Below are 27,269 nucleotides of genomic sequence, written 5' to 3'. Positions count from 1 at the left end.
CCAGGAGCAAACCTTCCGGTTACTGGACAACCCGCTCTACCTCCTGAGCTACTGCTACCCTTCTTGTGACTTGTTTGAAAGAAAGATTAACTGAATGAAATGTCTTGTTGTAGCCCTTTTCAAAATTACAAAACATCAAGCATTTTAAGGCATCTACAAACATTTCCTATAGGTCCAAACAATCTTAAATTATATTATACCAACAATCATAGAAGTCTCAAATAAGCTAAACAGTGATGTATAATTTGTTAAAGAAAGTAGAAATGTGGTATCCACTATGAAGGAGCAATGGAAAACAAATTCTAGATTCTTTATCTTTCTGACACACACCACCCCCAAAAAGTTGTCACCAAAAAAAGATCTCACAATCTAAATTTTGTTGGTCTACCTTTAGCTTTGATTACAACACACTTTAGCTGTGGCGTTGTTTTGGTAAGCTTCTGCAGTCAGTTTTTCAGTCAAACTCAACAATTTTAGCATTCATCACTTCCCTAAAACACTTTTTAAAATCCGATTGAAATTAACGAGACACTAAACATAAACATTTGAGTCTATGACTGCACCATGTGGGTTTGGGAAAAAGAACATTTCATCAGTAGAAAAAATGGTACATCCCAATCTGAGAGAATAGGAAGCTAGCCTGGCTAATCTGTCATCTCCATTTCATAGATCTTCTCTCCCCTGACACTAATGGAGATGAGCGAGAGATGCAAGCTGACAGGGACACGCACAAACAATGTTACTGCCATGCTTTATTTACTGGACGATGATAATCTGAGTGACGGCAAAGAAACAAAATAAAAGGTGAAAAAAGGTGCATTCAAGTAATCAGATCTTGTAAAACTGATCTATTTATTGTATAAGTTATTTTTCTACTGATTGGCTAAGGATAAAGTCTCCACCCAAAAAAACACAGCTGTAAATCATTTATTCTGTTGCTTGGTACCAAAACAATGAAGAACAATAAAGTGCTCCAGAGCATGTGTTGCTCAATAAACCTTCATTTGAAATGGAGCATGAGGTCATAAACCACATCAGAGTTGATGATGACATTGGCTGGTTGTTCCTCTGGACTTTCTTTCAAGAGCGTTTCATGTCTAAACAACTGTAGAAAAACAATAACCCAGATTTTCACACTTTTTACTAAACAGTTTGTTTAGTATAGTATTTGCTATGATGTCATTAAACTCACTCCCCCAGGCTGTTTATGCACCCCCACCCCACCACCACCACTGTTTCCCGTACGTCACCACACCTAACATCGGTGCTTTTCCTTTATGAACTCAGCTCTCTTTGCTATCGTGCTCCTACTTTATCTATGTTCTTCTGAATGTCACTTTTCATATCTTGTTGCTTGAAAATCTTACATTCTGACTTCCTTCACACTGGAGGCATCAGTGGCGTGGAACAGCAGCAGAATGGTTGACTCACGTGCTTTGCTGTGTGGCAGTCCACACTGGGAGAGTCTCAGCCACAGAGTGGCTTCTCTGCTGTCCTCCTCACTAGACTTGGGAGATCACAAAATCCCTCAAGACTGCAAAGGTCACGGTTTGTTTATGCCATTCACCATTAAACCAAAAAGAAGAATGAGATCATGTTTGATATCACTGTTTGATGCCATATTTAATATTGTTCCTCTCCACTGTTGGGGTTATTAGGAGCGAACAATTCGTAAGCTTTAACTTACTTTTGGATTCTTCAATAAATTCTGTAAATATGGGAATATTTACTGATTTATTAATTAATTAAGATATTCTTAGATATACGGGGCACCATTCCCCTTTAACCGGGGAAAAATTGAATCCAAAACTCTTATCAGTCTTTCTTGAAGTTCGTAGAATCCTCGGAGCAGAGACTTCTCTTCGACACAACAAAGCTACTGGAGACGAAAATCTGAATTTTATAACGTTTAATTAACAATTTGTCAAATGAATAAACAGTGGCATAAATGAATAATAACCATGTGATATAATAAAAGGATGTATATTCAAAATAATGTTCAAGGTGTTTTGTGTGTATGTATGTGTGTGTGTGTTTCTAAAATGGAGCCTGTATACAAGATGGCTGACCCCTTTGTCTGGCTAAAGTGTGGGTGGCAAGTTGCACTTTAACTTCCAAGGCACTTAGAATCATAAGTAACTTAACCTTAAATCACTCAAAACATTTCAAAGGATCATGAAACAACACAAAAGATTAATCACAAGTTAATATCTTTTAGTTTCACCACTTGGCCATAGTAGGAAACGTTTAAAGATATTCAAACAATGATAAATAAGCAGTTTATTCTTTCAAAATGACCCGACGGACGTATTGGGAGCGAAAGAGGAAAACACGAAGCTACTTTTGAGCAATAGCGCGGTTTTATTGCTTATTCTGGACTATAGAGGAAACGGGAGAAGAAGGAGAGAGAAGGAGATGAGTTTCTGATCACCAGAACAGTGAAGCGTCCCTCACTGTTTGATTTGATGGTTCTCCGTGTTTCTCCGCAGCTTTCGGCGTCGTCCGTCGGTTTGATGCTTTCTCCGTTGTTTGGCGTTCTCCGTGAGTGTTTCTCCACGGGCTGGACACAAAGAGAACGAAGTTTGTTTTGTGCTGAGTTTGACAACTTACAGCGTCTCTGAGAGCTGGATGGAGTTGTTGCTTTCCTCCGCAGTTCTGTGTCCTCAAACATCAGCTGGAGGGGAGCAGAAACGAGCAGATCTGATGGGCTTGCAGTTTAGTTTCCAGCAGTTCCGTGGGCTCAACTTGGGCACTTAGAGCTTCCGCGTGCTCAAGGGAGTCGGAGCGTTCGACAAGCGTGTCCTTACCGCCAGGTATCCTGGGCAAAAGAACGGAGTTTTCTTTGTTCCGTTCATGATTTATAGTCTTTGAAGTCGCGGGAAAGCTGTCCAAGCTCCCGCCTCCCGCACATGCGCAGAACGTGTTTCTGGTATTAGGCGGTGACATCATCCCAATGCTTCCGTGTGCAAAGCATCATGGGAAATGAAGTTTCTTGGCGCTGATGTGATTATTTGCTTTTCAGAGCAATTTAAGCACAGTCATTTTGGAGAAAATCACTGCATCGTAATTTCCTCATGAGGTCAGACCCTCAACACCACTGATGGGTTAAAGCCATGAAAAACACACTGTTGTACTTCTCAAAAGATGCTGGGAGTAAATAAGCTGATAAGTCACACATATAAATGTAATCTACATAGATGTGAAAAGGCATCGCTGCAATAGTCTTTTATTTTGAAAAGCACTGGATGTTTTACACTGTAACTGTGTTTGATTTCCTGTCTAGCCCTATGTTAACTGCATTAATTGACATGTCTCGGAAGCGGCTAGTGGCAAAAACAGAACCCGATCCTATGTGTAGCGGCGCTCCGTGCCGGTTTGAATCAACCCTGTAGAATATGATATAATATAATTGAAACGACTCTTGTCGTGATTTGGCGCTATATAAATAAACTTGAATTGAATTGAATTGAATAATGGATTCTACAGCGGAGACATTCTGTCTCCGTTCCACGCCGCTGATGCTTCCAGTGTGAAGAAGGCTATCTACTAAATGTCTGACTGTTTTTTAAAGGCCATGTCTAAACATTGTCAGATGTTTAACAAGTGATGGTTTTCACGAAAACAGATAAAGAGTTTAGCTCAGACATGTTTGAAAAGGAGTTAGTGTCAGAGGTAGACTTGTGTAAAACAAGCTCTGGAAGGAGCCAAACATACGTTTTTTGGGCTGGTGGGAATCACACCAAGGTGAGCTGCAAAAATCCTAAAATATCAAGTTAATAAAAGTTTAAATAAAGATTTTACAAAGCTAAATCATAAAACTTGTAATGTTGTTAATTTCCGTGGACACGTTTTGGTGCTGGTCAGTGACATCACCCACTGCCAATGCAGATGTCTTCGAGAAGTCCTGAAAGGGCTGAATTTAAATGAAGACATAGCTGCTGAGACGACTAAGCCATCGTATTTCCCAGACGTTTCCTGAAACTCCTGTAGAGGAAAGACTGCTACAGTGACGCCCACCTGGGTGTATGTGGGTGTCCTGGGCAAGGGGTCAGCCAGTGGCGAAAAGAATGGGTATGTAATGTATGTTACACATAGGGGCGCCGCTTGAGTGAACACCAAAGTGATGATGCAAAAATTATTTTAAGTCTGCATTTCCTAAGTTTATTAACAGGTGTATACTTGCATGTTTGTGTATCTACAAATTATACAATTAATAACAGAGAAGCACGTCTGGTGGGAGTGGAGGGGCTGTTATCTGTCTGCATACACCTCCAAAGAGATTGCACCCCTGAGGTCAGCTGCTTGGGGTTAATGGTTTGGAGCAAAGAGGTTTCAGTCGTTTTTAAATCAGACACGATATTAATGATTTTCTTCTGGAAGGACCTGTGACTCATGTCTGTCTGTTCCTGGAGTTAGTACTTTCCACAAACGGCTCTGTATTTTTTTCTGTCATTTTCTTTTTGCAAACACATATTGGTGAAAGAGGTTGACGGGAAAATCAGTCAATAGATTTTCATCCTGTTAGCCCAAGTCTGACTATACAAAGAAGATACTGTTATTTTTCTTTTTGACTTGTTTTGATTTTTCCCATTAAAATTTCCACTAACTGTTTGGTTATTTCTTGGAAAAAAAAAACATTGTTTGGGAACATTCAATCCGTCAGTTGCCTTTGGGTCAAAATGACCTGAAACGGCATTAAACAGCAGCATAACCACTTAATTAAACATGACTCATCATGGCTTAAACAAGCTTGAGGCACTTTTTTAAAAACTAGCATCTTGTGTATTTAGAAAATAATTCAAGAAAAGAACCAAAGTTTTATTTTAACGTAACAACTATACACTTAGGGTTCTAGATGGAGCAAGAATGGGGTTTTATGGGGAGGAGGTAAAATTATGATCTTAAGCATTTATGCACAATTTCTGCATAAATCATCTTTTCTATAAGGTGCTGAAAAATCCAGTCATTATACGTGCTTGAATGTGACCTTGTTCAGTTTCTGTTACTGGTACTTGAAATGTTTCAAAATGATTGAATTTGTATTTGTTATTTTCAGGGATTTGAAAATTCTTGTGAATAAAACTGGAACTGACAATAACAACTATGTTTATTTCATGACGCATGTCAACTCTTTCTGAGCTAATTTGTTCTGTCAGTGCACGTTTAAAATGTCATCAGTATGAGATGCTGAAAAATCCTGAAAAATCACCTTAAAAGTGCTTGCATTTTGAAATTTGTGAAGATGTAAAAACATAGCCGATTTCTCTTTTTAGAATAAATAACTGAATAAAAAGATTGATATATAAAAATTGTGAAATAAATAGAATGGCATTCATTTTTGTACAAACATAATTTTTGTTATATCATCTTCATAATCATAATTTGGTCAAATGAAAATTGAAAGAAAAAATGGCTTCCTTCTAAACAATATGTAAGTTTTTTATACGTTCCACACTCAGGCTCTAGCATTCATAGATCTATGAAGACAAGAATATCCCAGTCATTTTAAAGGTTTGCAGTTTTTATTACAGCCTAATTGAACTGAGTTGTTCACTATTTGAAGAAAAACCCAGATAAATTAAAGACTTTTAAGTCTTACTGGGATTATGACAGTTAAGTGATAAACTATCAAAATATTGGTAACAGTTGGTATCTGTTGTAGCTATAGCCATCTTAGATAAAAGCTATTTGTCATGTTCTGTGTCCCTTTGTTCCCCAGCCCCTCCAGTTCCCACTCCAGGTTCTCCTTTTGTGTTTCATAGCGCCCTCATGTGTCCTTTGTCTGCATCTCATTTATGTGTCTCCTGCGTTCCTTCAGTCTTCTCCAGTCACCCCTCTGCAGTGTTTATAGTTTCAGCTTTTCATTTTTATTAGTCTCTTTAATATGTTTTGTCCCACCGGTTTTTGTAGTTCTCCTTCCCTTTATAATTTTAGTTATATGGTTGCTTTTCTGTTTTTAGGTTCACTCTTAGGTCATGCTAGTTTCTTCCCTGATTAGTCATTGCTTTCACCTGGTCCTCCCCCCACACTCCACACACCTGCAGCTCATCTGCCTCCCATTATGCCCCAGTGTATTTAAGCCCTGTCTTGTCTCTGTGTCTTATCAGTCCATTGTTTATGTCAGTGTTGTTTTTTTGTCTCTCCCTCTTGGTCTTACTTTGCTCATAAAGTGAGCTTTTGGATTTATCCCTGCTTCATTTTTGTTACTGGGTTTTTGCCTCCTGCCCCTTTTGGATTTTTATTTTGTCATCCAAAATAAAGGATTCTTCTTTATTTAACATTCCTGCCTCGTGTCATCCTGGGTCTGCATCTTGGGTCCTAACCTCCTGCTCCTCAATGTGACACTATTTGTATTGCATCAATCACAGCCAACAGTGGAGGACACACAGTAACATCCTATTTTCACACATCTACTCAACTATAATAGACCAAACTGTAACTAAGCTGCAATAACAAAATGTACACAATGTTCACAAATGATAATTTGTTTCTTTAGTTTTACATACCCAAACGAGAGTACTCTTCAGTCTAATTCCAGTAAATTAATAAAAACATGTTTTATGCGAGCTGCATCAGCCTGCAGGAGTCTTACCCTGAGTCTACCCTTGTACAGTGGGTGGGCTTCTTCTGTGGCACACCAGCAGACGTTTGCTTTCCATTGTGGGACACCATGGTTTAAATTTGGTTTATTAGAGTTGTGCGAAATAGACGAGCTTCTGTAAAAACTTCAGCACAAATGCAGCCTAGTGGTCATGAAAGTATTTGTCGAATCGCTCAAAGCAAACAGATCTCCCCTCATCACTGGGACCTCTGTGGTTCCTTTCATTCCTCCCCTAACCTTGGCTGTATTTCAGCTTGCTACAAGTGACTATGCATAATGAAATGCTCTCATTTGGATCTTCAAATATGATGAAAAGTGAATTTGTCTTATTTCTTCTGTCATTTGTTGACATGTTGTGATTTTTAGGAGCAGATCAAGCTGAAGTGATCATTTTAACTTCTGGCCTGAACGTTTCACCTTTAACTTTAAAGGCTGTAGATTGTGAATATAACTCATTCACATGAGTAAAAGCTGTTTAAGTTATTTAGTAACATTTACATTGTTGTTTCCCCAGAAACTTATTCTTTGTGTATATGTTTTTTGTCTTTTAAATCCCAAGACGTTCCCTGGCCAGCTGAGAGACATAGTCCCTCCAGCATGTCCTGGGTCTTCCCTTGCGTCTCTTCCCAGCTGGATGTGCACAGAAAGCCTCACCAGGGAGGCATCCAGGAGGCGATCTGACCAGATGCTCAAGCCACCTCAACTGGCTCTTCTCGACATGGAGGAGCAGCGGGCCTACTCCAAGTTCCTCCTGGATGACCAAGCTTCTCACTCTATCCATAATGAAAAGTCCAGCCACCCTTTGGAGAAAACTAATTTCAGCCGTTTGTATCTGCAACGTCACTCTTCCGGTCACTACCCAAAGCTCGTGACCATAGGTGAGTGTAGGAACATAAATTGACCAGTAAATCGAAAGGCAGGATCTCTGTCCCTTACCTGGAGAAGACTTTCTACCCTTTTACGATTCAAGACCATGGTAGTGGATTTAGAAGAGATGATTTTCATCCCAGACGCTTCACACTCGACTGCAAACTGCTCCAGCAAAGCTGCAGATTACTGTCTGATGAAGCCAACAGGACCACATCATCTGCAAAAAAGCTGAGACCTGCTCAGGCCACCTAGATGGATCCCCTCCACACCTTGGCTGTGCCTAGAAATCCTGTCCATAAAAGTTATGGACAGAATCGGTGACAAAGGGCAGCCTTGGTGTCCAACTCTCACCGGAAACGAGCGTGACTTACTGCCAGCAATGTGGAGCAAGCTCTGACACCAGTCATACAACAACCTAATGCCACTTACACATTTGCGTCGGTATAGTCAGAGGAGGATTGCATCAGTTCGGTCTTGAACGGGCAATATAGTGTTCACATATATTTCCAGAGGCATCAGGAATGCAGAAATCCCCAAGCCCATGGGTGACGTTTAAAATAAATTGAAAAGTCCATCGTGTCCTCTATAGTAAGATAAACAAAGACAGGTGAGTTGTGTTGCTTTTGGAGACTCTGAACCACATTATTTTATTAATTTGCTGTGTGTGTCCTCCTCATAAAACTCTGTTCTCCACTGCTGTGGACCATCTACACACACACACACACACACACACACACACACACACACACACACACACACACACACACTGCTTTCTCCTCCCACTGAGCATCTGTCTGCCGGTTAGCTGGGGCAAGAGCTCCGATGCCCCAAAGACAGGACCACACTCACACGCACAGCTCTCTCTCTCTCTCTCTTTTCCCGTTCCCACTGAGCGGGAGCTCCGTGCTAGAGACAGAGATGTTTAGCATCCAGCATGAAAATAAATTGCGCATGCAGGTACTCCCCACTGGCTGATTCTACTCGTCAATCAGAGGCGGTAGGCATAATTTCAGCTGGCAAATCAGTCTTTAGTGTCACGTCTGTCTCAGTTGGACCACTGGGGAGGTGGTCTGGAAAAAAAAAAGAGTTGCCTCGGATCTGAAAAAGCATTTCTGACCCTTGTGTGAAATCAAATTCAAGTTCCGTATCTGACCGTACCAAAGCTAATGTGTAAGCGGCATAACAGCCCATATCAAAGGGCCTGGCAGCCCATACTCTCAGAGTACCCCACACAAGGCCCCTTGAGGGACGTGGTTGAACGCCTTCTCCACAGCTACAAAACACATGTAGACTACTTGGGCAATGTGAATCTTAGTCTTATCTTCATTCAGATGTAGAAAGTTCCCAGCCATCCAGGTTTTGATACAGTTTAAGCAGGTGTGTAACAGCTGCAGCTTAGACATCTCATGGGGCTTAAAGGAGATGTACAGTTGGACATCATCTGCATAAAGTAGGTAGGAGATGTATTTCAAATCGCTCAGGATGTGCTGAAGAGGCATCAGATAAAGGAGGAACAGTGGCTCCAGTACAGAACCTTGTGGGACACCATGGCAAAGGAGGAGGACTGAAATTTGAAGATGGCCACAGAGACGAAATTCTCAGACAGGTAGGAGGAAATCCATCCATCAACATTAACGTATACATAACTTAATCATTAGTCCATCATTATCTAGCCTTTGACAGTTAGCTTCATCTAACATTCAGTTCATCATAACTACCTGTTAGTTCATGTTAACTAACCATTAGTAATAGCTATTGGTTAAACATTTTGTGGTCCTACAGTTAAGCATTCTATCAACAAATCACATGTTTTCAAGGCCATTGTTGTCATTTATTTAAAGCAATCTGATAATTTAATTGGCTTTTGACCCACTCATTGAAGGGATTTACCAAAACAAGGACATGTATACTGGCAACATGTCCAGGGTGTACCCCACCAAATTGCCCGGAGACAGCTGGAGATAGCATGGGATAGGACTTCATTTGGAACATTTAGGTGATTTAAATATGCCACACTCAGCTTACTTTTTCTTTTTTACTCCACCCCGTTCTCTCCTATCTCTCTCGTGTAACAAGTTACTGAAAACATGTGTTTCCAAATAGTCACTGAAGGAGAAGGAACAACTCTCAGAAATGTTGGACGTTTACGTCTTATCTCTTTCTTCTTCTCATTTTCGTGCCATGATAAGTTAAAGAGCCAGATGGAGGATTTAGGCACTTGTTGCCTAAAGCCTCACCTGTCTTCACCTATGTGATTATTTTATTCGCAACCCAAAATGTCGCACATTATCCAACCACGCCCCCCTGGTTTTAGATTTAAAAATACTAAAAAGCATTTGTGGAATCGTGCGTGCCGTCAAATGCAGACAATGGTCCCGTCCTGTACGTAGCGCTTGCATGTGTGTGTGTGCACGCGCGCGCGTGAGTGTGTGTCAGTTCTGAAGGCAGTGTGGGAAGGAGAGAGACGCGCCAGCGCAGAGAGGCACGGAGACGGAGGGGAAAGCATCAGCGCTCCTGCGTCTGGAGAAAACCACCAAACGGTTTTATAAGGTGGAAAAAAGCGCGACACGTTTGAGAGGTGCGACGTTTGCGTGCATCCGGAACTTTTTCAGTTTTGACATAAAATGAATCGGTTACCTGGCGCTCTGTTGGACCTGGTTATCCTGCGTCTTTGACACAGGAGTTACGCGCGGTTTAAAGCACTGAGAACCCACCTCGAGTTGGACATCCAGGGACCATTCAGGGACTAAACCACCGATCTGTTTCTGTCATAGGAACACTGTGAGTATTTACTTCTTATTTTCCCCAATAATCCTTATTCTCTCTGATATGGGAGGTTTAGAGACCGTGGGAGTTGTTTGTGGGGAACATTTGATATTTTCCCACTTTGTTGCACGCATGCTTGCATAATGTGAGCAGATGTAGATGATCAAAGTATACCTGCCACGTAGACGTGGCAAGGCAGCGTGTGTTTCCGATAAATCCTCTGGCACCAGCAGATGCCCGGAGCTCCAGGGCGCACCGTTATTTCTGCTGGATGCGCGCGGTTAGTGTGCACCTCAGATGGAGGCTGCGGAATGGGAATGAGAGACTTGTTGCGCCAGAACTGGGCTCTTTATCAAACTATGGGAGTGAAACAACACTTCTGTGAGGGAGTACACTTAAGGAGGGAAGAGAGGGAAGAGGGGAAATAAGAAAGCGAGCTTTATGTGTCTGGGAGTGGGAGGAAAGCGGATATCTATCTTCATTTTCTGCACTTAGAGATTTGGCATTGTATTTATAGACCTAGTTTCATTTTATTCTTTTGTAAATCTGACCTCCCCTCCAAAAAGCATAGTTGCTCAGTAATGCTCGGAGAAAGGCTAAAACGTAACTAAAACACAATAACCAGAAGTCCTCAAACCTTCCCTGTGGTGTTCAAGCCTCTTTGATGCTGTAGCTTCTGCACAATCACTCTGAGCCCTCAAACTCAGCAGTTTCAGTAATAGTTTTGTTTGTTTAATGCACAAAAAAACTATTTACTGTTATTTCAAGATGATGGATTTGATCCATATGAATTTCAACTGCAAAGTTTACCCGATGGTTTCTACTAGAGTCTGAGCTGAGATAACGGTTTAACTTTAATCTCCCCATGTTGCCATTTAGGTCCTTTTCAGTCACACATAAAGCGATGAAACATGCATTTCAATTACAACCCAAGAGGATTAGTTGATTTTGTCATACAGTGGTCTTATACATTAAAGTATGTTTTATACATGCTGTACTTGCCCATGCAAACAGCTACCAGTGTGGACAATGATAAGCTAACTGGATCAACCAACCCATTCTGACAGACCTCAGAACCAGCACTCACCAACTGAAGTTACATCAACTTGTATTTTCCACCCAAATGGGACACTCTTTCTAGATGCTGATTTGTTTTGATTCTTGTACTTCCTATCTTTGCAGCTGTGTGTTCAAATGCAGATTTTTTTTACATGTTTATCTATAATTAGTGACTTCATGCATAAAGAAAACTAAATTATCATTGGGTACATAGGTGTGAATTTCAACTACACATCCCAACTGTGCACAATATTTCCAAAAATGGCTGCACTTGTTAAGACAAGACAATGTGTCCCTCTTTTTACTACTTTATCTCGATGATTCCACCCTACAACACTCGGCGCCGATAGTGAGGTCTTCTATGTAAGAATCTCACTGAGCTGTGACTTTAGGCAAATAGTTGGAAACACAAAATAGTAAAAATAAATAAATAAATAAATAAATAAATAATTAAAAAATAAAAAAGTGCATATTTGATCTAGAATCACAGAACTGGTACACTTTTGAGATATGATGCTGGGGTCAATTTAAATGATTGGAAAAAATGTGCTCACAAAGTTGTATTCCTGTTATATTTTGTCTCCAAAAACCTTTCAATTTATTCTCAGTTGTATTACCAATTCCTCCCAAAGCCGTTTCTCATTTGTGATTAATATGAAAAGCAAAAGATAAGAATTTGAGATAGTACATGTCTTGCAATTTATTACTATTCTAATAAATATTATTATTTTGAATATGCTCAAAATTCCAGAAACATAATGGCAAGGAACTGTAAATGCTGCAAAAATATTTAGAATCCTTGCAAATGTTTGGAGAGGTTGTAGGCACTCCTTCATAAAGGTTGCTCACAATTTGTGCCCCAAGAGTTGCAAAAGCAGTGAGAGTCTGTGCAACCTTTTGGTTCACTCTTTAAAGCAACACATTCTCACTCCCAGCGCGTCAAAAACAAACGCTTGGTCAGCCACCCTCCGCGTCAGACCCCTGACGCCAAAAGTGCCCTTTTTCATCACTTATGTGCGAAAAGGGGTTTTTCCCTTCTCTGACTGCAGATCCCAATGCAGCGTTAAACTGACTCGATGGGAAATCGGCTGATGCAGCACCGAACCAGCTAATTTAACCGCACCTAAACCTTAACGTTTTGCTATTTATAACCTTCCCCTCATCCTCATCCTAACCTTAACCCTCTTGCTACCTGAAACGTTACTCTCACTGTGATCAAGAGTTTGTTTCCCATGCATTCTGACTGTGAATTTTCGTATTTGCCACCCAAGGGGAACGTTAGAACATACCATCTGGCGAGGGGGAGGTTACAAATACCCTCTACTTTTAACCTCCACCTTGGTAGTTGAACCTCCCCCCCCCACGTTGGCTCGGTCCAAACCCGACCAATGACGAGGCGGCTCCCGCCGTTCACTTCATAGAGCCGGCTTTTAGAGCGACTGACGCATCACTAACGTGTTCGCTAGCAAGATGGTTAAGGTTAGGATAGGGGTGAGGGGAAGGTTAAACAAGAGGATAAGGTTAGGGTGAGGGATAATGAGCTTGTTTGCTGCTCTGGCTGCGGACATCCCATCACATCAGTTTAACGCTGCATTGGGATCTGCAGTCAGAAAAGGGGAAACCTCTTTTTGCACATAAGTGACAAAAGGGATGCCAACATCGGTTGATTCTTCTATCTTTGTTACTGTTTTGCACGTTCAAGATCTCTGTTTGCTGTTCCGAAACATCATTTTTTCTTCTCTAATGTACATTTATTGTACAGATGTTCAAAATCTAACTCTAACATAAACTAGTTTGAATGAAGCTATGACTCCTCAAAATCTTAAAGATCCTAGTAGATGAACTAATTCATGGTGATGGAGCCTCAAGATGAAGATGTACCTACTGATGTTATGTTTTTACAGCAGTATCTGAAAAGAAAACAGTGATTTACTTATTGCGTTTGTTCGTCCAATGAAGGATCCTATAGGCTCACATATCCTGATGATAAGGCAGGATCTCATCTGTTTCCTCAGAAACCTTAGCTGTCTTTTTTCAGCGATACATTGTGCTCAGTCATGCATTCCCACAACATACCACTGGCTATGTTTTCAATTTGGAAGTCAAGTGAGTCTTCTCATACTAGGGGGTTCTGGAATGGTTTTCTTTCTTTCTGGTGATGTTTGTACAAAAGGGAATGATCATGTAAATGCCTCATAGAAGCACCTTCTGTCTCTGACCTTTTCTACCGAGTTTTATAACATATTAGTGTTTTTGTTCTTTTACCTTGAAACTCTTTGAAACTCGGTTTTACAAATGTGCTAACATTTCAGTTCATCTAAGTTTACCCAAACCACCACATCCAGATGGAAGCATGATGCATTTTTTCTCATCATCAAAGTTACATTTATTGGATTTCTGATTTTCCTCCTAGATCTAATCTACTGAGTTTTATCTTTTAAAGCATTCAGTTGGTGTGTGTTAAAAAGAGCGACACCACTGTTTTCTACCACCCGTGAGTTTAGGACTCCAGGGGGTCTTTGATGTGGTGGAGGACCATTTGGCCCCCCGTGGATAGATTAGGCTCGCGACCTTAAGGCTGTTTCAGTTACATTCTCCATACTTTGGATTTATTTTCCAAGCTAAGGTGTCTGAATTATCACATTCTTGTTTAATCTTTTGTGCAGTGGTAAGATTTTAGCTGACTTGAAATAGAAACGTTACCTTTAAAAACTGGACATTTATGACCTATCAGATTATTTTTAATAAGTATAGGACGGTGTCAACCCTGTTTATCAGTAAAAGCAGGGTTAACTTTGAATATGTTCTTTTTGTCTCAATCTGCAGAATAAAAAATTAGATTTTCTAAAGAAATAAGCATTTTGGGGGGTTTTAATTAGAGCAAATAAGAGCAGCCACTGTGGAGGATCATGAAAAGAGGGCATGGAGGGAGAGCTTGGGATGATAAGAAGAGACAGATAAAAAGAAATGAAGAAAAGCAAAATGATAGCAGGATCAGTCCTAATGACCTCTTTTGCTTACATCTCCAGAGATAGTGGTCACGCTGACATAGGTTACACTTTTTCCTAACGCTCTTTTCCTCCCATGGTCCCTTAGTTTTGCTATTCGCCAGATTTTCCAATTTTGATTTATATTTATTTTTGGACATTTGACTGTTCTGCAGACAAGCATGTTATATGACCAGAGTTGTGTAGCACCGGCACGTAGAATAGCGGGTCAGGATGCTTCTCAGGAGCTCAGCTGTTTCCTCAGTTACCACAAAGCGACACAGACCATTTGTCGTTAAAGTTCCCATTGATGGATTGGAAAGGATGACAAATGTGTTCTCATCTGGGAGTTATTCCACAACCTGTGAGATGCTTTAAAAGTAAAACAGTATCTAAGAGGTGAGGCTGATGCTTCTGACTTTTGACCTTCTTAGTCAAGCCAAACAACACTCCCATCGCAAAGATGCACTATCTCCCCTGCAGACAACTGTTTTATGTTTCCCTACATGAGCTCTGACATCCGTCAAGCAAAAGGGTCCTTGAAACATCTGTGTTGTGATTTCTGGAAGCTTGATCTCTCCTCTCCCCCAACTGAGGACCTGCATTCCACCCATTCTAACACCAAAGATCCAGATTACTTTGACGTGTATGCAGGTATAAGAGACATTTTAAAAAAAAGTGTTGTAGAAATGTAGTATCCCCCAAGATAGTAAATGATTTGGGCAAGAACTCTTCCTGTTCGAGTGAGTGAAAATCCATGCAGAGGTGATGCTTGTTGGTTCTGCTCAGGGTAACCACAGCTTTTATGTGGCTTTATTCTTGGAAAGATAAACATACTTTTGTTTTTTTAATGTCGTCATTTCCCATCAAATGCTATTATACTCTGTGGTTTTACCACTAATACATCCTCAAGTGCTGGTCATCAATAGGATGGTCATGTTCTGCACCACAGAACCCCCCACCCCCCAACCCTCCACATCCTGGAGCTAATCTGCTGCTGGTCAAGAATAATATATTGAGTCTTTAAAATTAGGAGTGAGAGAAAACATTATTTTGCTGCTGTCCTTCTATTAATTTCACTCATTTGTCAGTTCTAATGCTGTCTGAAGGGAATGTTGGTGAAAACCAATAAAAGGGGGCCAATTGAGAAAAACTGTAAAATAAATCAAAAACTGCATCATCGAAAACATTTTTGAACACATCAAACATCAGTGTAGTAACAACGTTTGCCTCCTCATGCCAGCGCTTCTGAATGAAGGGAAACAATGACAGTGCCTTACAGAAAATGGTGCATTCCATTCACACCCAGAAGTTCCAAGTTCTAAACTTCAACTGGAACCCCAACCAAAGTTAATTTTTCTGACCAATGTTTGAAGTGTAAGTATTTACAGGACCTCTCCACCTGACGTGTAAGCATGTGACGTCCATGAAGCACAGTAGGATCACTGAAAGCATTGTTACAGTAGATGGGTGCGTTTCATTGCACAGGAAGAGCCACGTTGTGGAAGCTCCCCAGAAGTCTAGGTGCACGTTGCGTACGCTTCATATTTGCACACCGCATTCTCAAGACACATCAAGCGCAGCAGTTCATATCAGGCCAGACAGAAGTAAAACACAAAGCAGTGTAAAGTACAAACCACACTTTGTGTTTTTTTGACCGTCCTAGACTAATCCCTCATCGTGAACAGAATCATGACAATAAACGGTTAACGTGAGGGTGATTTGCAAGTCTGTGGCCACCTAGTGTGACCGGCCCTGTGACAGCTTACTGAGCACCCACACATCCAAAGTCAGCCTCCAACAGTCTCCAACTCCTGTCTGTAATTGACCAATGAAAATACACCCAGGGAGTCACGCGGACATTAGCGACATTAGTAACAGTGAATGCGACATGCTGGAATATGCGGACCACTTATTTTTGGAGACTAAAGAAGTGTTACAGGTGGCACTTTTTTCTCTTTTCAGCTTTGTTGTTTTGGTTAGCTGTCGAGGGTTGCGCTCGTGACGTAATGTTTCCTCCAAGAGCGAGACATTGGGCAGTCTGGCCCGTACAGTGTGTCATCTCTCTAGAGTACTCACAGCATGGCGTGAGCGGTCCTGTGCGATAGCCAACAAGCGCTCAGTTTGTCTGGGCTTAAAACATCTGTAAAGTTAAAAAAAAAAGTCACGTGCAGATTTCCAGATGCTAAACTAGTCAAAAAGGTGCATAATTTCCTGGGAAACCTCTGTAGCAGAGTTTAACAGAAAATAAATAACAGATCTTTTGGATATATGCTGTTATCTTTTCTCCTTGCTTGTAATTGAGTGAACAGCAGAAATCACGTGTGGTGATGCAGTTCTCTGGTAGTGTTGTGATGTCGAGTGACCAGCTGTGTTAAAGGCTTGCGCCTATTACATTACGCCACATGCCGCTTACACATCCAGTGGAAAGTTGGAGTTAGCCTGACAGTGACAATGTAAATCAGCCACACACACACACACACACACACACACATGAACACACACACACACACACACACATGAACACACACACACACTACTGCTCAGTAACTAATAGTTAACATGTAGCTGATGTGCTTGAATAGGGAAAAATATGTTGGCATAAAAAGTCATTGTTAACTTTTTTGCTGAGAACAACAAATACTAAATCCCACTGATTTTCCAACTACACAGTGGATTTATTAGTGAAATCAGGACTGAGCTTTGACTCCCCGGGTTGACTGAACATAAAAAAAGTTTCAACGAGTAGCTCAGCTGTAGTTGTAGTTGATTTCTCATATCTTTTTTAAAATAAGTAAAATGTGACCAAGAAAAGCTGCATTTTGGATTCTTCATGAAAGAAGTCACAGAGAAATAATAACTAACATTTCCATAAATTTGACAGTTAAAGTGAACTTTCATTTCTGTATCTATGAGCGAGTTTGTAAGTGTGTGTGGACATTTGTCGTCATGGATTAAAAATGAGACACATTATAGTAGTGAAATACATTGCTTTAGGTCAGGACCCTGAAACCTCCATGGACTGACGCAATGCCTTATTGCAGCTGAACTCTGGTGATGTAACCACTGGGATCTATCTGTAATAGCCTGATTTCATTAGAGTACAGTTGAACACACCCAACTCTAAACTCAAGAAAAACAGCACACATGTGGTAAAGAAGACTATTTATTAGGGGCTATTGTGAAATAGTCAGACAACAGTTTGCAGAAGCAGCTGTGTTTGCCTTTAAATACCTGCATGGTTTTTGTTTCTGTGAGGAAGCATTCCCCCATGAGCCAGATTTTTATGTCTTATTATCGGATCCATGTTCCGTAAACATAAGAAAGTTGTTAGAAATACCAGTGCTTGTTCGAGTTGCCGTTTAAGTTAATTTCGCAGCTTGGTTTCTTTCCTTGTTGCTGTTATTTAGCCTTAAAACCTGCTTGACCTCAACATGTGGAACAGATCAGTGTAGAACAACAAAGCTGCTTATTAAATGGACATGTGCGAAGTGAAAGTGTGTGTTAAACGTCTCTTTTCTTCTCAGTGTTCCACTTTCCAGAACAACAATCAAGCAGTAAAAATGATGATTTTAGCTATTTTTGGGGGGTGTAACATGCTTTTTAGTAGATGAGGATAAATGTGACCTCAGACAAACACACTTAGATCAGCTTGGTACAATTTGTCAGCAACAAGTTAACTCCTCTTCTGCGGGGAATAAAGCTTCATGTCAGACTCCAGATAATGATTCCAAAGAGCTTCTGTTGTTGGGGGCGATGAAAGGTTGCTGCTTTAGCGGCCTGCACTGTGGTTTTACATCGTTTCAAGTCTGGGAAGTCAACTTTTAGTCTCTTGATTCCTCATCATGAACTCTGGCACCTATTCCTGCAGTTTTGATTATTTTTTGATTATGTGCAACAAAAGTACTTGTGTTTGCATGGGTATCATCACCAATAAGCAGCGAATCAGCTGTCATGCATGACTCAACAACAGCTCTCAATCCATCCCTTGTCCCGAGCCGTTTCTGTGTCCGACAGACTGTGCGAGTGCGAGATCGAGCGTGAGGCTGGTGTGCACTCGCCCATGATGTTAAAGAGAAAGTTAAAGAATAAAAGCTTATGTGTGCAAGTGTTTGTGTGAGATCTGGGTTGCAGACGTTATTTTTTCCCTCCCGCCCCTCTCTGCTTTCGAGTGAGGGAATAGGGGAACAATGGGCACATTGTGTGGAGTGTTGGCAAAGACAGGAAGAGTGGAGACAAAGGAGGGGAGACGGTAGAGGGCTGAGGGAAAGAGAGATGACATAAGATGGTCAGAGAAAGGGTGGGAAAGTTTTAGGGGGGAAAGATGAGCAAGAAATGAGGTGGAGAGTTAGATTTTTAATTTACAATAATCACTTTTCCAAAATGTTTCAAATCTGCAAATCAGATTTAGATTCTAAATTAAAGCTCCTATTGTCATGAGCCGGGGCGAGTGCTCTTCCCATCTTCACCATCTCTGAGTGTTCTGTTTGCAGGAGAGGGAGCGGCAGCTGCATCTCGTCAGCTAATCAGCGAGTTGGATGCTAAAGGAGGATGGTGAACACTACTCGACGCCGGATGATTGCTACTGACCGGTTGTTTCTAGCCACTTGTACTCGTCTCTAGGTCGTCGTCGTCGTCGTCTTCCTCCGCTTATCCTGGTCCGGGTCGCGAGGGCAACATCCCAACTAGGGAGCTCCAGACCATCCTCTTTCCAGCCACCTCCATCAGTTCCTCTGGCAGGACCCCAAGGCGTTCCCGGACCAGATTGGAGGTGTAACCTCTCCAACGTGTCCTGGGTCGACCCGGGGGCCTCCGGCCAGCAGGACATGTCCGAAACACCTCCCCGGGGAGGCTTCCAGGAGGCATCCTGACCAGATGCCCAAACCACCTCAACTGACTCCTTTTGATCCGGAGGAGCAGCGGTTCTACTCCGAGTCCCTCCCGAATGTCCGAGCTTCTCACCCTATCTCTAAGGCTGAGCCCGGCCACCCTACGGAGGAAACTCATTTCGGCCGCTTGTATCCGTGATTTTGTTCTTTCAGTCATTACCCAAAGCTCATGACCATTGGTGAGGATTGGGACGTAGATCGACCGGTAAATCAACAGCCTGGCTTTCTGGCTCAGCTCCCTCTACACCACGACAGATCGGCTCAGCGTCCGCATCACTGCAGACGCTGAACCAATCCGCCTGTCGATCTCCCGATCCCTCCTACCCTCACTCGTGAACGAGACCCCGAGATACTTAAACTCCTCCACTTGAGGTAGGACCTCTCCCCCGACCCGGAGTTGGCTCGTCTCTAGGTCTCCGTGTATTGCGTGACTTTTTGGAACTCTCGTAACTCTTGGATGTTTTTGAACAACCTACCTCAGGTCTTGCTTCGCATCAGGAAACCCCACGCTGAATCCATAGGACTCCCCACCGGCTCCTCTTCTTCATTCAGCCGTCCACTCGTCCGGACCAGCTCGCTCTCCATCAACCCTCCGCTTCCTCTCCAGCTCCGAACCTCCCTCTTGGACAAACCCCGGCTCACTACCTCCCCTTACACACCTAGTCTCCTCGACCTTTGTAAGTCCCCACTCATTATTCCCCTTCTGGACTACATCTCCCAGGATCACCTCTGTTGTTCTCCCCCCTAGATGCTGTCTTCCCGTTCCTTCACCCGCTGGACTTCCAGTGTGCCCTTAGTTAATGTTCTCCTTTAATAAAAGATTATTATTTTTTCCTTCAACCGTTGTCCTGTACTGATTCTGCATGTCTTGGGTTAGACTCTTGCCCCAAACCATGACACCAACATGTGGAGATCATATAATGTCTCTAATCAAGACCAAGCATGCCCTTAAGGATCCAAATGACCTTTCAAAACAAAAGCAACTGCATACTATATCCAAAGCTTTCTGAAATGTTGAAATAGCCTATATTAAGAATGGGTATTGAACATTTTATTTGCAGCTAAGCTGGTAATAAAAGTTGATTTAATGAACTCAAATCGAGGTGGCTTTTCTTTAAAGGTCAATTACATGTGACTTTTAAATGTTTGCACATGTTAAATGTGTGGGTGACTGAAAAAACGTTGTTTTATGTTTTCATTTTATTTTATTATAATCAGTTACTCTGAGTTTTTAATGCAGGCTGAACATGAAAATAGTCTCTTACACCTATCTCCTGCATTTGTTTCTGATAGAAAAGGGATGGTGAAACTCTAGGATATGAAAAGTCTGACAGATCTATGTCACATTGTCACTTAACAGTCATGGACTCTTCACCACCACAGCTTCACCACACGGCAGAAGCTCCTCCAGGCTTGTGTTATTTGTAGAGAGAAAACATCCACGTCGCAAGTCAGTGGTAGTGTCTCGTTGCTGTTATCCAGTTTTTGGCAACATTCCAAATATCAGGAAATAAGACTCAGAAGCAGCCGTCTGAAGCTCAGCTTTGATGTGGGCAACTTTAAAGTCTGAGAAATGCTGAACCGGTATATTTTTTACCCCGAGAATGTCTTACAATGTGTTCATTCCCACTAGAGACCGCTGCAGATGTGTTGATTAAATTAGTCAACCATGTGGTTGGCTTTACAGGCACAAATATATTTTAAAAGGTAATTATCAACTCAGAGGTCCCAACTAAGACCCCATTTCATATCAATACTGAACCAAGTTAGTTAAAAGAAAGAAAGAAAACGATATTTTATATAGTGAATCTCAAGATAAAAATCCAGGACAATCCAGACTCTTTTCATGTATCGTTCCACAGATGTGGAATGAATGACCTACCAAGCACTACTAGAACAAGGGTGTCCTTGTTGATTTTCAAGAAACTCCTGAAGACCCAACTCTTCAGAGAGCATCTTCTAAACTAGGACCCTCCCAGCACCCATCCCCCAATTACTGTCCACTCCATGTTCACTTCCCTTTATGATTCTTTATGCTGCCTCACCGCCACCTAGGATTGACTGGTTCGTTGTTAGCCTCAAGGGCAACCTGCTGGCTTCATTATCACTCGTAAGTTGCTTTGGACAAAAGCGTCTGCTAAATACATAAACATAAAAATCATGAGGCGCTTCAGAACAAACATTTTCAAAAATAAAAAAAGCTTTTCATATATTTTTTTAAAACATTAAAAATTAGGGAAAAAATGTGATTAAAAATGGAAGGTAAGGGAAAATGAATAAGAAGAGGTAAAACAGTTTGGATGAAGCTCCATGCAGTTCGCTGACCTGTTTAGATTATGTGACTGGTTAGTGAAAAATACAGTGAAACCACCTCAGAAATTTCAAACATTCCTATTGAATGCTGGTCTCCTTGAGGAAGCCCCCGGCTACTTTGCCTGCCATTAAGAGAAGGTTGTCTGATGATTCTGATGCTGTGCATCCGTTCAGTTTGCATTCAGCAGGAACTGAATTCAATGTGTGGTCTACAACTATCAATAAACGAGCATCAATGCTGAAGGGAGGTAGAGATAAGAAGCATCACAATTATTGGATCTGGTCAATCATCCAGTTTTTAATGGTTTGTCATACTTGCGCCTGCCCTCTAAAAATCTGGCAGCAGCATTCTGCACCATTTGCAACCTGGCTATTGAGCCCTTGCTCACACCGAATAAAACAGAGTTGCCGTAGTCAAATCACACCATAATAAAAGCATGTACTACCATCTCAAAATCATGGCGTGACAAAAATGGTTTGATCTTTGCCAACTGACGAAGGTGGAAAAAGGAGGAGGAGATCACTCCATTGATGTGGGTATCAAAACTAAGGGTGCTATCCAGTTTAACACCAAGATTAGTCACCGATGTAGTCAGCTGGCCATTAAATGACCCACAGTCAGTTAGGGAAGAGTCACAACATATGCTTGGAGCAAACAATATAGCCTCTGTTTTGTGATCATTTAGGCTCAGAAAATTTTCACTCATACAATTCTTGATCTCCCTCAAACAGTTTTAGTAAGAATAGAAATAGAGAGACCACTTGACGTGTTCAGAGGCAGGTACAGCTCACAATCGTCATCATATAGGTGGAATTGAACTCCAAGCTCACGACAGATGTCACCTAAGGGCAGAATGTAAGCAGAAAACAACAGAGGTCCCAATATCGAGCCCTGTGGTACCCCCAGGGTAGATCAGAGTACTCTGAGGAATAAAATCCCATCCTAACACACATTTTTCTATTTGTCAGGTATGATCTAAACCACTCCAGGGCTAACCCTGAAATCCCGACATAATGATGTAGACGGTGAAGCAGCACTTCATGATCTATCGTGTCAAAGACAGCCGTGAGGTCCAGCAGAAGTAACAACACAGAATTACTGCCATCAGTCGCTAGATAAATGTCACTGAGCACTCTAACCAGTGCAGTCTCCGTGCTGTGTAGAGCTCTGAAGCCAGACTGGAAAGTCTCAAAAATGGGATTTTCATCCATAAAAACCAAGCGCTGGAGGTAAACACATTTCTCTAGTACCTTACTTAAGAATGGAAGTTTCGAAATGGGCCTGTAGTTTGCAGCCAGCAAAGCATCCAGTCCAGGCTTTTTGAGCAAAGGTTGAAAAACTGCCTTTTTGAAATCGTCAGGGACTATACCAGAACTGAGACTCATGTTAATTATGTACAATATTAAAGGGGCGACTACTGGAAAGACTTCTTTAAAGAGGCGCGTTGGCATCACTTCATCCGGCGAGCCACTTGGCTTAGCCTTCCCAGCGATCTTGATCAAATCATTTAGACTAATTTGTTGAAATGCTACCAAACCTCTGATGGTAGTAACAGAACGGCCACATACCAGTGCCCTAGACATGGTAGCCCGGAGTGCAGCAACTTTCCCAATAAAAAAGTCATGGAACTCATCACACATTTTAGCTGAAGTCTACACCACATGATGGGCTGCATGGTGGCGCAGTGGTTAGTACTGTTGCCTCGCAGCACAAAGATTGCAGGTTCGAAACTCGGCTGTGGCCTTTCTGCGTGGAGTTGCGTGTTCTCCCCATGCATGCGTGGGTTTCCTGCGGGTACTCCGGTTTCCCTCACAGATCACAACATGCCCTATAGGTTATAAACTGTAAGTCGCTTTGGATAAAAGCATCTGCTAAATGAATAAACATAAACATGATCATTTAATTTCAGAACTGAGTTAAATGGGGTTGTTTGAGTTTAAAGAAATGAGATTGGAACAATATTCAAATTTTGCAGATCTAACTGCCTCTTGGTATGATTTCCAACTGAGCAATTAGGGAAACATGCAGATTATCCTTCTTCCACTGTCTCTCGTATTTTCTACATGTCCTTCTTGCGGCACGAGTAGCGTCCGTTGACCATATGCTTTCCTCTCCTGGGCCTTAACGGCGCAACAGTGTTAAGGATAGCCTCACAGGTCTCATTAAAACAAGTAAGCAATCCATCCAGTGAGGACTTGTCTGATAAATCAAAGAAGGCTTGTTCAAACAGCGAAGTGAAATGAGTTGCAGTGTCAGAGTTCACATGACGACTATACCTACTGGGGGCAACAGGTGCCAGCATATTGCTATGCAGAGTAGTCTCAAATAATTTCAGATTATGGTCTGAAAAAACTGCATCCTTAGTTGTCAGATCATCTACTGAACACCCCGGTGATATCACACGATCCAGTGTGTGGCCATATTCCTGTGTGGCCCCATTAACCAACTGCGTAAAAGTCAAAGAGTTCACAAGGTTGATGAAATCTGGGACTAAAGGTTTTCCAGGACAGCAGATATGAATATTAAAGTCTCCCAGTAGCAATATCCGCTTTTATCTAGCAGCCCAGTTTGCTAGGACTTCTGAAAACTCCAGCAAAAAATCCTCATTGTATTTCGGGGGTCTATATACTACAGCACAGAGGATTAGTTGCGGATGACCACGTACGAATAAGCACAGTTCAAAACTTTTCCTCTCTTTTCCTGTTGATGTTCTTATTCACAATAATTTTTCATTTCTTCAACAATATATCCAGATGAGATGATAGTAACATGAAACAGTTGAGTTCTGGTGACAACTCTAAGGGTTAGATGATGATCTTTTGAAATGATTTTACTCTACTCTACTCTACTCTACTCTACTCTACTCTACTCTACTCTACTCTACTCTACTCTATTCTATTCTATTCTATTCTATCTTATCGTTGTTTATCCAGGAAGGAGTCTTTTTCAATGGCATACTGGAAGGTAAATGGAATGAGGAAGCTGGGGTCGAACCAGCAGCCTGATTGGGGGTCAGCTGCTCTTCCCAACAGCCCACTTTGGACATTATTAACATATTTCATGTTACTACTGCCAAAAAACACTACATGTTTACCTTTCCACATCTAAGAAGCTGAGTCATCATTATTTAGAGCTAAAATGTCCTGATATCAGTCGCTGCTCAATGTGAGCCAACGAGCTGCTGCCTTTTGTGAATCACTCATGCTTTTTTTAGCCACCTCTTATCAAATCAAATCATTTCCATAAATATTTCATTTTCAACTCAGCTGGTTAAAATCTTTAAAAGAAAGATTATAATTAACATTGCTTTTGAGATTATTGATTTTGTTTTGATAAAAATGAAATCATCCAACCTACCGGTATATGACTTGAGTTAATGTCTCATTACAAACTAAACGATTGTGCTGAGAAAGTGTGTGTTGGAGTCAGGCGAATGTGGTGAATGCATGAATCCAGTCCTGCTGTCGGTGACTGAGTAATGACCTCACTTGTGTGGATTCCAGGGTGGTCCTTTCATAGCCTCAGAGACACACGTCCACACAAACAAATCACTGTTAGTCTATGTCTGTGTTGACCAGAGTGTATCACACATCACATATGGGTGAGTCCAAGTACATATGTCACTTTGTTCTCTTTTTTAACACTTGTGGTTCACACACTTGTTAAGAGTTCCTCCTGTACTTTATTTCACTCTAAAACTTTTTATTAAATGAGTCAAATACATTCACTTACACACCCAGGTGCGGGAAAACGAAAATCCCCTCTGACTGTGTCCTTTTTCTGCACAATCTTTCTCTTTTACAAGACATAGTCACCAGCTGCTACGGAAAAATGCACACATACACACTTGCACACACACAGTGACATGATCTCAGGCTCCAAGTGTCTGATGACAGTGTCGAGAATGTGCACTGAAAGACCACTGACACTTCCTCTAATTTCTAGTACTGACGACCAGCCTCAGGCTGCTAAAGCCCTGATGGCTATTCCCTCTAGAAAGTTAATGGCCCTAAACTGCACAAGACGAGTAGAAGGGATTGACTTTCATCTGCTCTGGTAGCTGTCTCAGTGGCTCCGTCACTTGTGATTTACAGATCATTAATGCTCCTGCTATCTATCAGCTTCTGCCTCTAAAGGCTGAGCTACTGCTTTATCTGGATTTAAATGGTGATTTAAAAACCTCTAATTGCTTGCAGGTTTGGATCATTCCTAATGAGGTTAAAAATAAATTACCACAAACACCAGAGGGAAAGAGAAAGAAAAATATTATAATAGAAAGCATGTCAGAACAGAGAGGGGTGGGTTCAGTGCATTTTGTCTTCTTTATATTTGGATTTATAAATAAATTGATTTGTTGCCATGTGGTTGGCTACTTAGCTTTTTGTTGGAGAATAAAGTACGTGAATGTGTGTGTGAATGGGTGAATGACTGATTGTGTTGTGAAGCACCTTGGGGGGTTGTGGAACCTTAAGAAGGCTCTATTGAAACACGCTCTATTAAAACACAGGCCATTTCTGTTTATAAAATATGCATCGAAAAAATATTTTTCTAAACTCACTGTGTTCTGAAGATTAACTTTATTTTTGATTGTTGATCAGTTTTAATTGTTTCTTTCATTTCTACTTTAAGTTTTAAAAGTGCGCTAAAAGAAGGCATTGTCTTGCAAACAGGGAGGGCAGCTGCCACCAATTTCAAAAACTCTCTGTCAGAGAACGGAACCACTAACAAAGACACGTGCACGCACGCACACACACACACACACACACACACACACACACACACACACACACACACACACACACACACACACACACACACACACACACACACACACACACCATGCTCAGGTAGAGAAATGGCAGCATGATACCAAGTTTGGAGGATTTCTCTCTACCTCCTTCACCAGAGAAAAGAGAAGAAATGGAGGAAGTTTTTTTTTTTTTTTTGTTTCAGGAACTAAGCGGCCCTTAGCTATATTGTTTTGTATTGGCTTGTGAGTTGCCGTGGCAACTAGTGCCAGACCAGCTGGAGGTGTGGCCCAGACTCAATCCAGCGCAGTCATGAAGTACTGGGTAACATCACAAATCACTTCTGATCCAATAGCAATGGCTGATTCAAATTCAGTGTAGTGTGGACTTTTAGCCTGAAGGGCGTGCTATACTGACATTTTTAGGTAGAATATTTAAATTTAAATAGCATGCATTAAAATGCCAAAAATAATGACTACACATATCTACGGCACTATTAGACACTCATTTATACAGTCTATCAGCAAAAATGTTGATTTGAAGGTGACTTGCTCTTTAAATAATGCAAAGGAAATGATCAAGAGAAGTGATGATAGATAATATTTCAAAGCAAACTGTTACATAAATATAAGGAGACATTTCACATCAAATCAAACCAGAGGTGACACGTGTAAAAATATTTCGAACGGGTTTGCTTTTTGACATGTTTTCAAATCTTAAATTGTGAATGTAAAGCAGTTGTGTTAAGCCTGTCTGCTTTTAGCAGTAATCAAATTCATCTAATTGAATTTATCAGTTGAAATAAAGATTTTTATTGCCACCCCAAGCTAATGTGGCTGCAGATGTTCCTTATCACCCAGCCGCAGGAAATTGGAGACATAAACAGATTCTGCCAAAACGTTTATTTGATTATAGGGCTTTCTTTGTACTTCCATTGGGGATCTGCCCCACAGCCATTAGGAGACAGCAATAGAAGCATTTTGCATGTTAGTGAAGTTTACTATATACATCCAGCCTTGCTTTCACCTTTAGGTG

The 27,269-nt window shown here is 41.4% G+C and overlaps 1 protein-coding gene across 3 annotated transcripts in view; it reads left to right on the top strand.

Moving 5' to 3' along the window:
* lpar1 (lysophosphatidic acid receptor 1) overlaps nucleotides 1-27,269 on the top strand; it is a 54,823-nt gene that overhangs the window by 12,125 nt on the left and 15,429 nt on the right. Inside the window, exon 1 of one of the 3 annotated variants that reach the window (XM_070552240.1) lies at nucleotides 9,059-9,077. The exons of 1 other annotated variant lie outside the window; for it this stretch is intronic. The gene's annotated coding sequence lies outside the window, so the exon portion shown is untranslated. Of the gene's footprint in view, nucleotides 1-9,058; nucleotides 9,078-9,934; nucleotides 10,253-27,269 lie in introns of those variants that run through there. One more of the 3 variants, XM_015976483.3, reaches the window with a different exon arrangement.

Source organism: Nothobranchius furzeri, chromosome 6, assembly GCF_043380555.1.
Source record: "Nothobranchius furzeri strain GRZ-AD chromosome 6, NfurGRZ-RIMD1, whole genome shotgun sequence".
In the NCBI taxonomy this organism is placed as follows: Eukaryota; Metazoa; Chordata; class Actinopteri; order Cyprinodontiformes; family Nothobranchiidae; genus Nothobranchius; species Nothobranchius furzeri.
This window is presented reverse-complemented; position numbering and strand designations above follow the sequence as displayed.